Raw genomic sequence first — 15,286 nt, 5'->3', positions numbered from 1 at the left:
TCGACATTACGGCTAGGAACAAGGAGGGATAACTCGCATTCGACTGCAGATCGAGAGGTCCTTGGTTCAAACCCGAGTTCCTCCTGTAACAGCACGGATCATTCCGTTTATTTTAGTTAAATCGACATTACGGCCTTGAACATGGGGGAATAGCTCAGTGGTAGAGCATTCGACTGCAGATCGAGAGGTCCTTGGTTCAAACCCGATTTCCCCCTGTAACAGCACGGATCATTCCGTTTATTTTAGTTAAATCGACATTACGGCCTTGAACAAGGGGGAATAGCTTAGTGGTAGAGCATTCGACTGCAGATCGAGAGGTCCTTGGTTCAAACCCGAGTTCCCCCTGTAACAGCACGGATCATTCCGTTTATTTTAGTTAAATCGACATTACGGCCTTGAACAAGGGGGAATAGCTCAGTGGTAGAGCATTCGACTGCAGATCGAGAGGTCCTTGGTTCCCCCTGTAACAGCACGTATCATTCCGATTATTTTATTTAAATCGACATTACGGCTATGAACAAGGGGGAATAGCTCAGTGGTAGAGCATTCGACTGCAGATCGAGAGGTCCTTGGTTAAAACCCGAGTTCCCCCTGTAACAGCACGGATTATTCCCTTTATTTTAGTTAAATCGACATTACGGCCTTGAACAAGGGGGAATAGCTTAGTGGTAGAGCATTCGACTGCAGATCGAGAGGTCCTTGGTTCAAACCCGAGTTCCCCCTGTAACAACACGGATCATTCCGTTTATTTTAGTTAAATCGACATTACGGCCTTGAACAAGGGGGAATAGCTCAGTGGTAGAGCATTCGACTGCAGATCGAGAGGTCCTTGGTTCCCCCTGTAACAGCACGGATTATTCCCTTTATTTTAGTTAAATCGACATTACGGCTAGGAACAAGGAGGGATAACTCGCATTCGACTGTAGATCGAGAGGTCCTTGGTTCAAACCCGAGTTCCCCCTGTAACAGCACGGATCATTCCGTTTATTTTAGGTAAATCGACATTACGGCCTTGAACAAGGGGGAATAGCTCAGTGGTATCGCATTCGACTGCAGATCGAGAGGTCCTTGGTTCAAACCCGAGTTCCCCCTGTAACAGCACGGATTGTTCCGTTTATTTTAGTTAAATCGACATTACGGCTAGGAACAAGGAGGGATAGCTCGCATTCGACTGCAGATCGAGAGGTTCTGGGTTTAAACCCGAGTTCCCCCCTTAACAGCACGGATCATTCCAATTATTTTAGTTAAATCGACATTACGGCTAGGAACAAGGAGAGATAACTCGCATTCGACTGCAGATCGAGAGGTCCTTGGTTCAAACCCGAGTTCCCCCTGTAACAGCACGGATTATTCCCTTTATTTTAGTTAAATCGACATTACGGCTAGGAACAAGGAGGGATAACTCGCATTCGACTGCAGATCGAGAGGTCCTTGGTTCAAACCCGAGTTCCCCCTGTAACAGCACGGATCATTCCGTTTATTTTAGTTAAATCGACATTACGGCCTTGAACAAGGGGGAATAGCTCAGTTGTAGAGCATTCGACTGCAGATCGAGAGATCCTTGGTTCAAACCCGAGTTCCCCCTGTAACAGCACGGATCATTCCGTTTATTTTTTTTAAATCGACATTAAGGCTATGAACAAGGGGGATAGCTCAGTGGTAGAGCATTCGACTGCAGATCGAGAGGTCCTAGGTTCAAACCCGAGTTCCCCTTGTAACAGCACGGATCATTCCGTTTATTTTAGTTAAATCGACATTACGGCCTTGAACAAGGGGGAATGGCTCAGTGGTAGAGCATTCGACTGCAGATCGAGAGGTCCTTGGTTCAAGCCCGAGTTCCCCCTGTAACAGCACGGATCATTCCGTTTATTTTAGTTAAATCGACATTACGGCCTTGAACAAGGGGGAATATCTTAGTGGTAGAGCATTCGACTGAAGATTGAAAGGTCCTTGGTTCAAACCCGAACTCCCCCTGTAACAGCACGGATCATTCCGTTTATTTTAGGTAAATCGACATTACGGCCTTGAACAAGGGGGAATAGCTCAGTGGTATCGCATTCGACTGCAGATCGAGAGGTCCTTGGTTCAAACCCGAGTTCCCCCTGTAACAGCACGGATTACTCCGTTTATTTTAGTTAAATCGACATTACGGCTAGGAACAAGGAGGGATAGCTCGCATTCGACTGCAGATCGAGAGGTTCTGGGTTTAAACCCGAGTTCCCCCCTTAACAGCACGGATCATTGCGTTTATTTTAGTTAAATCGACATTACGGCCTTGAACAAGGGGGAATAGCTCAGTGGTAGAGCATTCGACTGCAGATCGAGAGGTCCTTGGTTCAAACCCGATTTCCCCCTGTAACAGCACGGATCATTCCGTTTATTTTAGTTAAATCGACATTACGGCCTTGAACAAGGGGGAATAGCCTAGTGGTAGAGCATTCGACTGCAGATCGAGAGGTCCTTGGTTCAAACCCGAGTTCCCCCTGTAACAGCACGGATCATTCCGTTTATTTTAGTTAAATCGACATTACGGCCTTGAACAAGGGGGAATAGCTCAGTCGTAGAGCATTCGACTGCAGATCGAGAGGTCCTTGGTTCAAACCCGAGTTCCCCCTGTAACAGCACGGATTATTCCCTTTATTTTAGTTAAATCGACATTACGGCTAGGAACAAGGAGGGATAACTCGCATTCGACTGCAGATCGAGAGGTCCTTGGTTCAAACCCGAGTTCCTCCTGTAACAGCACGGATCATTCCGTTTATTTTAGTTAAATCGACATTACGGCCTTGAACATGGGGGAATAGCTCAGTGGTAGAGCATTCGACTGCAGATCGAGAGGTCCTTGGTTCAAACCCGATTTCCCCCTGTAACAGCACGGATCATTCCGTTTATTTTAGTTAAATCGACATTACGGCCTTGAACAAGGGGGAATAGCTTAGTGGTAGAGCATTCGACTGCAGATCGAGAGGTCCTTGGTTCAAACCCGAGTTCCCCCTGTAACAGCACGGATCATTCCGTTTATTTTAGTTAAATCGACATTACGGCCTTGAACAAGGGGGAATAGCTCAGTGGTAGAGCATTCGACTGCAGATCGAGAGGTCCTTGGTTCCCCCTGTAACAGCACGTATCATTCCGATTATTTTATTTAAATCGACATTACGGCTATGAACAAGGGGGAATAGCTCAGTGGTAGAGCATTCGACTGCAGATCGAGAGGTCCTTGGTTAAAACCCGAGTTCCCCCTGTAACAGCACGGATTATTCCCTTTATTTTAGTTAAATCGACATTACGGCCTTGAACAAGGGGGAATAGCTTAGTGGTAGAGCATTCGACTGCAGATCGAGAGGTCCTTGGTTCAAACCCGAGTTCCCCCTGTAACAACACGGATCATTCCGTTTATTTTAGTTAAATCGACATTACGGCCTTGAACAAGGGGGAATAGCTCAGTGGTAGAGCATTCGACTGCAGATCGAGAGGTCCTTGGTTCCCCCTGTAACAGCACGGATTATTCCCTTTATTTTAGTTAAATCGACATTACGGCTAGGAACAAGGAGGGATAACTCGCATTCGACTGTAGATCGAGAGGTCCTTGGTTCAAACCCGAGTTCCCCCTGTAACAGCACGGATCATTCCGTTTATTTTAGGTAAATCGACATTACGGCCTTGAACAAGGGGGAATAGCTCAGTGGTATCGCATTCGACTGCAGATCGAGAGGTCCTTGGTTCAAACCCGAGTTCCCCCTGTAACAGCACGGATTGTTCCGTTTATTTTAGTTAAATCGACATTACGGCTAGGAACAAGGAGGGATAGCTCGCATTCGACTGCAGATCGAGAGGTTCTGGGTTTAAACCCGAGTTCCCCCCTTAACAGCACGGATCATTCCAATTATTTTAGTTAAATCGACATTACGGCTAGGAACAAGGAGAGATAACTCGCATTCGACTGCAGATCGAGAGGTCCTTGGTTCAAACCCGAGTTCCCCCTGTAACAGCACGGATCATTCCGTTTATTTTTTTTAAATCGACATTAAGGCTATGAACAAGGGGGATAGCTCAGTGGTAGAGCATTCGACTGCAGATCGAGAGGTCCTAGGTTCAAACCCGAGTTCCCCTTGTAACAGCACGGATCATTCCGTTTATTTTAGTTAAATCGACATTACGGCCTTGAACAAGGGGGAATAGCTCAGTGGTAGAGCATTCGACTGCAGATCGAGAGGTCCTTGGTTCAGGCCCGAGTTCCCCCTGTAACAGCACGGATCATTCCGTTTATTTTAGTTAAATCGACATTACGGCCTTGAACAAGGGGGAATATCTTAGTGGTAGAGCATTCGACTGCAGATTGAAAGGTCCTTGGTTCAAACCCGAACTCCCCCTGTAACAGCACGGATCATTCCGTTTATTTTAGGTAAATCGACATTACGGCCTTGAACAAGGGGGAATAGCTCAGTGGTATCGCATTCGACTGCAGATCGAGAGGTCCTTGGTTCAAACCCGAGTTCCCCCTGTAACAGCACGGATTACTCCGTTTATTTTAGTTAAATCGACATTACGGCTAGGAACAAGGAGGGATAGCTCGCATTCGACTGCAGATCGAGAGGTTCTGGGTTTAAACCCGAGTTCCCCCCTTAACAGCACGGATCATTCCGTTTATTTTAGTTAAATCGACATTACGGCCTTGAACAAGGGGGAATAGCTCAGTGGTAGAGCATTCGACTGCAGATCGTGAGGTCCTTGGTTCAAACCCGATTTCCCCCTGTAACAGCACGGATCATTCCGTTTATTTTAGTTAAATCGACATTACGGCCTTGAACAAGGGGGAATAGCCTAGTGGTAGAGCATTCGACTGCAGATCGAGAGGTCCTTGGTTCAAACCCGAGTTCCCCCTGTAACAGCACGGATCATTCCGTTTATTTTAGTTAAATCGACATTACGGCCTTGAACAAGGGGGAATAGCTCAGTCGTAGAGCATTCGACTGCAGATCGAGAGGTCCTTGGTTCAAACCCGAGTTCCCCCTGTAACAGCACGGATTATTCCCTTTATTTTAGTTAAATCGACATTACGGCTAGGAACAAGGAGGGATAACTCGCATTCGACTGCAGATCGAGAGGTCCTTGGTTCAAACCCGAGTTCCTCCTGTAACAGCACGGATCATTCCGTTTATTTTAGTTAAATCGACATTACGGCCTTGAACATGGGGGAATAGCTCAGTGGTAGAGCATTCGACTGCAGATCGAGAGGTCCTTGGTTCAAACCCGATTTCCCCCTGTAACAGCACGGATCATTCCGTTTATTTTAGTTAAATCGACATTACGGCCATGAACAAGGGGGAATAGCTTAGTGGTAGAGCATTCGACTGCAGATCGAGAGGTCCTTGGTTCAAACCCGAGTTCCCCCTGTAACAGCACGGATCATTCCGTTTATTTTAGTTAAATCGACATTACGGCCTTGAACAAGGGGGAATAGCTCAGTGGTAGAGCATTCGACTGCAGATCGAGAGGTCCTTGGTTCCCCCTGTAACAGCACGGATTATTCCGTTTATTTTAGTTAAATCGACATTACGGCTCTGAACAAGGGGGAAGAGCTCAGTGGTAGAGCATTCGACTGCAGATCGAGAGATCCTTGGTTCAAACCCGAGTTCCCCCTGTAACAGCACGGATCATTCCGATTATTTTATTTAAATCGACATTACGGCTATGAACAAGGGGGAATAGTTCAGTGGTAGAGCATTCGACTGCAGATCGAGAGGTCCTTGGTTCAAACCCGAGTTCCCCCTGTAACAGCACGGATTATTTCGTTTATTTTAGTTAAATCGACATTACGGCTAGGAACAAGGAGGGATAGCTCGCATTCGACTGCAGATCGAGAGGTTCTGGGTTTAAACCCGAGTTCCCCCCTTAACAGCACGGATCATTCCAATTATTTTAGTTAAATCGACATTACGGCTAGGAACAAGGAGGGAGAACTCGCATTCGACTGCAGATCGAGAGGTCCTTGGTTCAAACCCGAGTTCCCCCTGTAACAGCACGGATTATTCCCTTTATTTTAGTTAAATCGACATTACGGCTAGGAACAAGGAGGGATAACTCGCATTCGACTGCAGATCGAGAGGTCCTTGGTTCAAACCCGAGTTCCCCCTGTAACAGCACGGATCATTCCGTTTATTTTAGTTAAATCGACATTACGGCCTTGAACAAGGGGGAATAGCTCAGTTGTAGAGCATTCGACTGCAGATCGAGAGGTCCTTGGTTCAAACCCGAGTTCCCCCTGTAACAGCACGGATTATTCCCTTTATTTTAGTTAAATCGACATTACGGCTAGGAACAAGGAGGGATAACTCGCATTCGACTGCAGATCGAGAGGTCCTTGGTTCAAACCCGAGTTCCTCCTGTAACAGCACGGATCATTCCGTTTATTTTAGTTAAATCGACATTACGGCCTTGAACATGGGGGAATAGCTCAGTGGTAGAGCATTCGACTGCAGATCGAGAGGTCCTTGGTTCAAACCCGATTTCCCCCTGTAACAGCACGGATCATTCCGTTTATTTTAGTTAAATCGACATTACGGCCATGAACAAGGGGGAATAGCTTAGTGGTAGAGCATTTGACTGCAGATCGAGAGGTCCTTGGTTCAAACCCGAGTTCCCCCTGTAACAGCACGGATCATTCCGTTTATTTTAGTTAAATCGACATTACGGCCTTGAACAAGGGGGAATAGCTCAGTGGTAGAGCATTCGACTGCAGATCGAGAGGTCCTTGGTTCCCCCTGTAACAGCACGGATTATTCCGTTTATTTTAGTTAAATCGACATTACGGCTCTGAACAAGGGGGAAGAGCTCAGTGGTAGAGCATTCGACTGCAGATCGAGAGATCCTTGGTTCAAACCCGAGTTCCCCCTGTAACAGCACGGATCATTCCGATTATTTTATTTAAATCGACATTACGGCTATGAACAAGGGGGAATAGCTCAGTGGTAGAGCATTCGACTGCAGATCGAGAGGTCCTTGGTTCAAACCAGAGTTCCCCCTGTAACAGCACGGATTATTCCGTTTATTTTAGTTAAATCGACATTACGGCTAGGAACAAGGAGGGATAGCTCGCATTCGACTGCAGATCGAGAGGTTCTGGGTTTAAACCCGAGTTCCCCCCTTAACAGCACGGATCATTCCAATTATTTTAGTTAAATCGACATTACGGCTAGGAACAAGGAGGGAGAACTCGCATTCGACTGCAGATCGAGAGGTCCTTGGTTCAAACCCGAGTTCCCCCTGTAACAGCACGGATTATTCCCTTTATTTTAGTTAAATCGACATTACGGCTAGGAACAAGGAGGGATAACTCGCATTCGACTGCAGATCGAGAGGTCCTTGGTTCAAACCCGAGTTCCCCCTGTAACAGCACGGAGCATTCCGTTTATTTTAGTTAAATCGACATTACGGCCTTGAACAAGGGGGAATAGCTCAGTTGTAGAGCATTCGACTGCAGATCGAGAGATCCTTGGTTCAAACCCGAGTTCCCCCTGTAACAGCACGGATCATTCCGTTTATTTTTTTTAAATCGACATTAAGGCTATGAACAAGGGGGATAGCTCAGTGGTAGAGCATTCGACTGCAGATCGAGAGGTCCTTGGTTCCCCCTGTAACAGCACGGATTATTCCCTTTATTTTAGTTAAATCGACATTACGGCTAGGAACAAGGAGGGATAACTCGCATTCGACTGTAGATCGAGAGGTCCTTGGTTCAAACCCGAGTTCCCCCTGTAACAGCACGGATCATTCCGTTTATTTTAGGTAAATCGACATTACGGCCTTGAACAAGGGGGAATAGCTCAGTGGTAGAGCATTCGACTGCAGATCGAGAGGTCCTTGGTTCCCCCCTTAACAGCACGGATCATTCCAATTATTTTAGTTAAATCGACATTACGGCTAGGAACAAGGAGAGATAACTCGCATTCGACTGCAGATCGAGAGGTCCTTGGTTCAAACCCGAGTTCCCCCTGTAACAGCACGGATCATTCCGTTTATTTTAGTTAAATCGACATTACGGCTAGGAACAAGGAGGGATAACTCGCATTCGACTGCAGATCGAGAGGTCCTTGGTTCAAACCCGAGTTCCCCCTGTAACAGCACGGATTATTCCCTTTAATTTAGTTAAATCGACATTACGGCTAGGAACAAGGAGGGATAACTCGCATTCGACTGCAGATCGAGAGGTCCTTGGTTTAAACCCGAGTTCCCCCTGTAACAGCACGGATTATTCCCTTTATTTTAGTTAAATCGACATAACGGCTAGGAACATGGAGGGATAACTCGCATTCGACTGCAGATCGAGAGGTCCTTGGTTCAAACCCGAGTTCCCCCTGTAACAGCACGGATCATTCCGTTTATTTTAGTTAAATCGACATTACGGCCTTGAACAAGGGGGAATAGCTCAGTTGTAGAGCATTCGACTGCAGATCGAGAGATCCTTGGTTCAAACCCGAGTTCCCCCTGTAACAGCACGGATCATTCCGTTTATTTTAGTTAAATCGACATTACGGCCTTGAACAAGGGGGAATAGCTCAGTTGTAGAGCATTCGACTGCAGATCGAGAGATCTTTGGTTCAAACCCGAGTTCCCCCTGTAACAGCACGGATCATTCCGTTTATTTTTTTTAAATCGACATTAAGGCTATGAACAAGGGGGTTAGCTCAGTGGTAGAGCATTCGACTGAAGATCGAGAGGTCCTAGGTTCAAACCCGAGTTCCCCTTGTAACAGCACGGATCATTCCGTTTATTTTAGTTAAATCGACATTACGGCCTTGAACAAGGGGGAATAGCTCAGTGGTAGAGCATTCGACTGCAGATCGAGAGGTCCTTGGTTCAGGCCCGAGTTCCCCCTGTAACAGCACGGATCATTCCGTTTATTTTAGTTAAATCGACATTACGGCCTTGAACAAGGGGGAATATCTTAGTGGTAGAGCATTCGACTGCAGATTGAAAGGTCCTTGGTTCAAACCCGAACTCCCCCTGTAACAGCACGGATCATTCCGTTTATTTTAGGTAAATCGACATTACGGCCTTGAACAAGGGGGAATAGCCTAGTGGTAGAGCATTCGACTGCAGATCGAGAGGTCCTTGGTTCAAACCCGAGTTCCCCCTGTAACAGCACGGATTATTCCCTTTATTTTAGTTAAATCGACATTACGGCTAGGAACAAGGAGGGATAACTCGCATTCGACTGCAGATCGAGAGGTCCTTGGTTCAAACCCGAGTTCCTCCTGTAACAGCACGGATCATTCCGTTTATTTTAGTTAAATCGACATTACGGCCTTGAACATGGGGGAATAGCTCAGTGGTAGAGCATTCGACTGCAGATCGAGAGGTCCTTGGTTCAAACCCGATTTCCCCCTGTAACAGCACGGATCATTCCGTTTATTTTAGTTAAATCGACATTACGGCCATGAACAAGGGGGAATAGCTTAGTGGTAGAGCATTCGACTGCAGATCGAGAGGTCCTTGGTTCAAACCCGAGTTCCCCCTGTAACAGCACGGATCATTCCGTTTATTTTAGTTAAATCGACATTACGGCCTTGAACAAGGGGGAATAGCTCAGTGGTAGAGCATTCGACTGCAGATCGAGAGGTCCTTGGTTCCCCCTGTAACAGCACGGATTATTCCGTTTATTTTAGTTAAATCGACATTACGGCTCTGAACAAGGGGGAAGAGCTCAGTGGTAGAGCATTCGACTGCAGATCGAGAGGTCCTTGGTTCAAACCCGATTTCCCCCTGTAACAGCACGGATCATTCCGATTATTTTATTTAAATCGACATTACGGCTATGAACAAGGGGGAATAGCTCAGTGGTAGAGCATTCGACTGCAGATCGAGAGGTCCTTGGTTCAAACCCGAGTTCCCCCTGTAACAGCACGGATTATTCCCTTTATTTTAGTTAAATCGACATTACGGCCTTGAACAAGGGGGAATAGCTTAGTGGTAGAGCATTCGACTGCAGATCGAGAGGTCCTTGGTTAAACCCGAGTTCCCCCTGTAACAGCACGGATCATTCCGTTTATTTTAGTTAAATCGACATTACGGCCTTGAACAAGGGGGAATAGCTCAGTGGTAGAGCATTCGACTGCAGATCGAGAGGTCCTTGGTTCCCCCTGTAACAGCACGGATTATTCCCTTTATTTTAGTTAAATCGACATTACGGCTAGGAACAAGGAGGGATAACTCGCATTCGACTGTAGATCGAGAGGTCCTTGGTTCAAACCCGAGTTCCCCCTGTAACAGCACGGATCATTCCGTTTATTTTAGGTAAATCGACATTACGGCCTTGAACAAGGGGGAATAGCTCAGTGGTAGAGCATTCGACTGCAGATCGAGAGGTCCTTGGTTCCCCCCTTAACAGCACGGATCATTCCAATTATTTTAGTTAAATCGACATTACGGCTAGGAACAAGGAGAGATAACTCGCATTCGACTGCAGATCGAGAAGTCCTTGGTTCAAACCCGAGTTCCCCCTGTAACAGCACGGATCATTCCGTTTATTTTAGTTAAATCGACATTACGGCTAGGAACATGGAGGGATAACTCGCATTCGACTGCAGATCGAGAGGTCCTTGGTTCAAACCCGAGTTCCCCCTGTAACAGCACGGATTATTCCCTTTAATTTAGTTAAATCGACATTACGGCTAGGAACAAGGAGGGATAACTCGCATTCGACTGCAGATCGAGAGGTCCTTGGTTTAAACCCGAGTTCCTCCTGTAACAGCACGGATCATTCCGTTTATTTTAGTTAAATCGACATTACGGCTCTGAACAAGGGGGAAGAGCTCAGTGGTAGAGCATTCGACTGCAGATCGAGAGATCCTTGGTTCAAACCCGAGTTCCCCCTGTAACAGCACGGATCATTCCGATTATTTTATTTAAATCGACATTACGGCTATGAACAAGGGGGAATAGCTCAGTGGTAGAGCATTCGACTGCAGATCGAGAGGTCCTTGGTTCAAACCCGAGTTCCCCCTGTAACAGCACGGATTATTCCCTTTATTTTAGTTAAATCGACATTACGGCCTTGAACAAGGGGGAATAGCTTAGTGGTAGAGCATTCGACTGCAGATCGAGAGGTCCTTGGTTAAACCCGAGTTCCCCCTGTAACAGCACGGATCATTCCGTTTATTTTAGTTAAATCGACATTACGGCCTTGAACAAGGGGGAATAGCTCAGTGGTAGAGCATTCGACTGCAGATCGAGAGGTCCTTGGTTCCCCCTGTAACAGCACGGATTATTCCCTTTATTTTAGTTAAATCGACATTACGGCTAGGAACAAGGAGGGATAACTCGCATTCGACTGTAGATCGAGAGGTCCTTGGTTCAAACCCGAGTTCCCCCTGTAACAGCACGGATCATTCCGTTTATTTTAGGTAAATCGACATTACGGCCTTGAACAAGGGGGAATAGCTCAGTGGTAGAGCATTCGACTGCAGATCGAGAGGTCCTTGGTTCCCCCCTTAACAGCACGGATCATTCCAATTATTTTAGTTAAATCGACATTACGGCTAGGAACAAGGAGAGATAACTCGCATTCGACTGCAGATCGAGAAGTCCTTGGTTCAAACCCGAGTTCCCCCTGTAACAGCACGGATCATTCCGTTTATTTTAGTTAAATCGACATTACGGCTAGGAACATGGAGGGATAACTCGCATTCGACTGCAGATCGAGAGGTCCTTGGTTCAAACCCGAGTTCCCCCTGTAACAGCACGGATTATTCCCTTTAATTTAGTTAAATCGACATTACGGCTAGGAACAAGGAGGGATAACTCGCATTCGACTGCAGATCGAGAGGTCCTTGGTTTAAACCCGAGTTCCTCCTGTAACAGCACGGATCATTCCGTTTATTTTAGTTAAATCGACATTACGGCCTTGAACATGGGGGAATAGCTCAGTGGTAGAGCATTCGACTGCAGATCGAGAGGTCCTTGGTTCAAACCCGAGTTCCCCCTGTAACAGCACGGATTACTCCGTTTATTTTAGTTAAATCGACATTACGGCTAGGAACAAGGAGGGATAGCTCGCATTCGACTGCAGATCGAGAGGTTCTGGGTTTAAACCCGAGTTCCCCCCTTAACAGCACGGATCATTCCGTTTATTTTAGTTAAATCGACATTACGGCCTTGAACAAGGGGGAATAGCCTAGTGGTAGAGCATTCGACTGCAGATCGAGAGGTCCTTGGTTCAAACCCGAGTTCCCCCTGTAACAGCACGGATTACTCCCTTTATTTTAGTTAAATCGACATTACGGCTAGGAACAAGGAGGGATAGCTCGCATTCGACTGCAGATCGAGAGGTTCTGGGTTTAAACCCGAGTTCCCCCTGTAACAGCACGGATCATTCCGTTTATTTTAGTTAAATCGACATTACGGCCTTGAACAAGGGGGAATATCTTAGTGGTAGAGCATTCGACTGCAGATTGAAAGGTCCTTGGTTCAAACCCGAACTCCCCCTGTAACAGCACGGATCATTCCGTTTATTTTAGGTAAATCGACATTACGGCCTTGAACAAGGGGGAATAGCCTAGTGGTAGAGCATTCGACTGCAGATCGAGAGGTCCTTGGTTCAAACCCGAGTTCCCCCTGTAACAGCACGGATTATTCCCTTTATTTTAGTTAAATCGACATTACGGCTAGGAACAAGGAGGGATAACTCGCATTCGACTGCAGATCGAGAGGTCCTTGGTTCAAACCCGAGTTCCTCCTGTAACAGCACGGATCATTCCGTTTATTTTAGTTAAATCGACATTACGGCCTTGAACATGGGGGAATAGCTCAGTGGTAGAGCATTCGACTGCAGATCGAGAGGTCCTTGGTTCAAACCCGATTTCCCCCTGTAACAGCACGGATCATTCCGTTTATTTTAGTTAAATCGACATTACGGCCATGAACAAGGGGGAATAGCTTAGTGGTAGAGCATTCGACTGCAGATCGAGAGGTCCTTGGTTCAAACCCGAGTTCCCCCTGTAACAGCACGGATCATTCCGTTTATTTTAGTTAAATCGACATTACGGCCTTGAACAAGGGGGAATAGCTCAGTGGTAGAGCATTCGACTGCAGATCGAGAGGTCCTTGGTTCCCCCTGTAACAGCACGGATTATTCCCTTTATTTTAGTTAAATCGACATTACGGCTAGGAACAAGGAGGGATAACTCGCATTCGACTGTAGATCGAGAGGTCCTTGGTTCAAACCCGAGTTCCCCCTGTAACAGCACGGATCATTCCGTTTATTTTAGGTAAATCGACATTACGGCCTTGAACAAGGGGGAATAGCTCAGTGGTAGAGCATTCGACTGCAGATCGAGAGGTCCTTGGTTCCCCCCTTAACAGCACGGATCATTCCAATTATTTTAGTTAAATCGACATTACGGCTAGGAACAAGGAGAGATAACTCGCATTCGACTGCAGATCGAGAAGTCCTTGGTTCAAACCCGAGTTCCCCCTGTAACAGCACGGATCATTCCGTTTATTTTAGTTAAATCGACATTACGGCTAGGAACATGGAGGGATAACTCGCATTCGACTGCAGATCGAGAGGTCCTTGGTTCAAACCCGAGTTCCCCCTGTAACAGCACGGATTACTCCCTTTATTTTAGTTAAATCGACATTACGGCTAGGAACAAGGAGGGATAGCTCGCATTCGACTGCAGATCGAGAGGTTCTGGGTTTAAACCCGAGTTCCCCCTGTAACAGCACGGATCATTCCGTTTATTTTAGTTAAATCGACATTACGGCCTTGAACAAGGGGGAATATCTTAGTGGTAGAGCATTCGACTGCAGATTGAAAGGTCCTTGGTTCAAACCCGAACTCCCCCTGTAACAGCACGGATCATTCCGTTTATTTTAGGTAAATCGACATTACGGCCTTGAACAAGGGGGAATAGCCTAGTGGTAGAGCATTCGACTGCAGATCGAGAGGTCCTTGGTTCAAACCCGAGTTCCCCCTGTAACAGCACGGATTATTCCCTTTATTTTAGTTAAATCGACATTACGGCTAGGAACAAGGAGGGATAACTCGCATTCGACTGCAGATCGAGAGGTCCTTGGTTCAAACCCGAGTTCCTCCTGTAACAGCACGGATCATTCCGTTTATTTTAGTTAAATCGACATTACGGCCTTGAACATGGGGGAATAGCTCAGTGGTAGAGCATTCGACTGCAGATCGAGAGGTCCTTGGTTCAAACCCGATTACCCCCTGTAACAGCACGGATCATTCCGTTTATTTTAGTTAAATCGACATTACGGCCATGAACAAGGGGGAATAGCTTAGTGGTAGAGCATTCGACTGCAGATCGAGAGGTCCTTGGTTCAAACCCGAGTTCCCCCTGTAACAGCACGGATCATTCCGTTTATTTTAGTTAAATCGACATTACGGCCTTGAACAAGGGGGAATAGCTCAGTGGTAGAGCATTCGACTGCAGATCGAGAGGTCCTTGGTTCCCCCTGTAACAGCACGGATTATTCCGTTTATTTTAGTTAAATCGACATTACGGCTCTGAACAAGGGGGAAGAGCTCAGTGGTAGAGCATTCGACTGCAGATCGAGAGGTCCTTGGTTCAAACCCGATTTCCCCCTGTAACAGCACGGATCATTCCGATTATTTTATTTAAATCGACATTACGGCTATGAACAAGGGAGAATAGCTCAGTGGTAGAGCATTCGACTGCAGATCGAGAGGTCCTTGGTTCAAACCCGAGTTCCCCCTGTAACAGCACGGATTATTCCCTTTATTTTAGTTAAATCGACATTACGGCCTTGAACAAGGGGGAATAGCTTAGTGGTAGAGCATTCGACTGCAGATCGAGAGGTCCTTGGTTAAACCCGAGTTCCCCCTGTAACAGCACGGATCATTCCGTTTATTTTAGTTAAATCGACATTACGGCCTTGAACAAGGGGGAATAGCTCAGTGGTAGAGCATTCGACTGCAGATCGAGAGGTCCTTGGTTCCCCCTGTAACAGCACGGATTATTCCCTTTAATTTAGTTAAATCGACATTACGGCTAGGAACAAGGAGGGATAACTCGCATTCGACTGCAGATCGAGAGGTCCTTGGTTTAAACCCGAGTTCCTCCTGTAACAGCACGGATCATTCCGTTTATTTTAGTTAAATCGACATTACGGCTCTGAACAAGGGGGAAGAGCTCAGTGGTAGAGCATTCGACTGCAGATCGAGAGATCCTTGGTTCAAACCCGAGTTCCCCCTGTAACAGCACGGATCATTCCGATTATTTTATTTAAATCGACATTACGGCTA

At 46.5% G+C, this 15,286-nt stretch overlaps 16 non-coding genes across 16 annotated transcripts; all 16 read left to right on the top strand.

Annotated features, from left to right (window-relative positions):
• Window positions 1-273: 273 nt before the first annotated feature.
• TRNAC-GCA (transfer RNA cysteine (anticodon GCA)) lies at window positions 274-345 on the top strand. Its single transcript has one exon. It is a non-coding gene; the product is annotated as a tRNA-Cys (tRNA).
• Window positions 346-521: 176 nt separating this feature from the next.
• On the top strand, window positions 522-593 carry TRNAC-GCA (transfer RNA cysteine (anticodon GCA)). The gene has a single exon. It is a non-coding gene; the product is annotated as a tRNA-Cys (tRNA).
• A 58-nt stretch (window positions 594-651) lies between these two features.
• Window positions 652-723, top strand: TRNAC-GCA (transfer RNA cysteine (anticodon GCA)). The gene has a single exon. It is a non-coding gene; the product is annotated as a tRNA-Cys (tRNA).
• A 1,049-nt stretch (window positions 724-1,772) lies between these two features.
• TRNAC-GCA (transfer RNA cysteine (anticodon GCA)) lies at window positions 1,773-1,844 on the top strand. Its single transcript has one exon. It is a non-coding gene; the product is annotated as a tRNA-Cys (tRNA).
• A 1,080-nt stretch (window positions 1,845-2,924) lies between these two features.
• Window positions 2,925-2,996, top strand: TRNAC-GCA (transfer RNA cysteine (anticodon GCA)). Its single transcript has one exon. It is a non-coding gene; the product is annotated as a tRNA-Cys (tRNA).
• Window positions 2,997-3,172: 176 nt separating this feature from the next.
• TRNAC-GCA (transfer RNA cysteine (anticodon GCA)) lies at window positions 3,173-3,244 on the top strand. The gene has a single exon. It is a non-coding gene; the product is annotated as a tRNA-Cys (tRNA).
• Window positions 3,245-3,302: 58 nt separating this feature from the next.
• Window positions 3,303-3,374, top strand: TRNAC-GCA (transfer RNA cysteine (anticodon GCA)). The gene has a single exon. It is a non-coding gene; the product is annotated as a tRNA-Cys (tRNA).
• A 1,950-nt stretch (window positions 3,375-5,324) lies between these two features.
• On the top strand, window positions 5,325-5,396 carry TRNAC-GCA (transfer RNA cysteine (anticodon GCA)). Its single transcript has one exon. It is a non-coding gene; the product is annotated as a tRNA-Cys (tRNA).
• Window positions 5,397-5,702: 306 nt separating this feature from the next.
• Window positions 5,703-5,774, top strand: TRNAC-GCA (transfer RNA cysteine (anticodon GCA)). Its single transcript has one exon. It is a non-coding gene; the product is annotated as a tRNA-Cys (tRNA).
• A 3,673-nt stretch (window positions 5,775-9,447) lies between these two features.
• On the top strand, window positions 9,448-9,519 carry TRNAC-GCA (transfer RNA cysteine (anticodon GCA)). The gene has a single exon. It is a non-coding gene; the product is annotated as a tRNA-Cys (tRNA).
• Window positions 9,520-9,825: 306 nt separating this feature from the next.
• Window positions 9,826-9,897, top strand: TRNAC-GCA (transfer RNA cysteine (anticodon GCA)). Its single transcript has one exon. It is a non-coding gene; the product is annotated as a tRNA-Cys (tRNA).
• A 1,037-nt stretch (window positions 9,898-10,934) lies between these two features.
• On the top strand, window positions 10,935-11,006 carry TRNAC-GCA (transfer RNA cysteine (anticodon GCA)). The gene has a single exon. It is a non-coding gene; the product is annotated as a tRNA-Cys (tRNA).
• A 907-nt stretch (window positions 11,007-11,913) lies between these two features.
• TRNAC-GCA (transfer RNA cysteine (anticodon GCA)) lies at window positions 11,914-11,985 on the top strand. Its single transcript has one exon. It is a non-coding gene; the product is annotated as a tRNA-Cys (tRNA).
• Window positions 11,986-12,926: 941 nt separating this feature from the next.
• TRNAC-GCA (transfer RNA cysteine (anticodon GCA)) lies at window positions 12,927-12,998 on the top strand. Its single transcript has one exon. It is a non-coding gene; the product is annotated as a tRNA-Cys (tRNA).
• A 1,289-nt stretch (window positions 12,999-14,287) lies between these two features.
• Window positions 14,288-14,359, top strand: TRNAC-GCA (transfer RNA cysteine (anticodon GCA)). Its single transcript has one exon. It is a non-coding gene; the product is annotated as a tRNA-Cys (tRNA).
• Window positions 14,360-14,665: 306 nt separating this feature from the next.
• TRNAC-GCA (transfer RNA cysteine (anticodon GCA)) lies at window positions 14,666-14,737 on the top strand. The gene has a single exon. It is a non-coding gene; the product is annotated as a tRNA-Cys (tRNA).
• The last annotated feature ends 549 nt before the right edge of the window (window positions 14,738-15,286 follow it).

The sequence above is a fragment of the Phalangium opilio genome, unplaced genomic scaffold (genome assembly GCF_054372755.1).
Source record: "Phalangium opilio isolate 3A_F unplaced genomic scaffold, DU_Popi_V2 ptg000022l_1, whole genome shotgun sequence".
Lineage (NCBI taxonomy): Eukaryota > Metazoa > Arthropoda > Arachnida > Opiliones > Phalangiidae > Phalangium > Phalangium opilio.
Note: the sequence above shows the minus strand (reverse complement) of the source record. Positions and strands in the feature narration are given on the sequence as shown.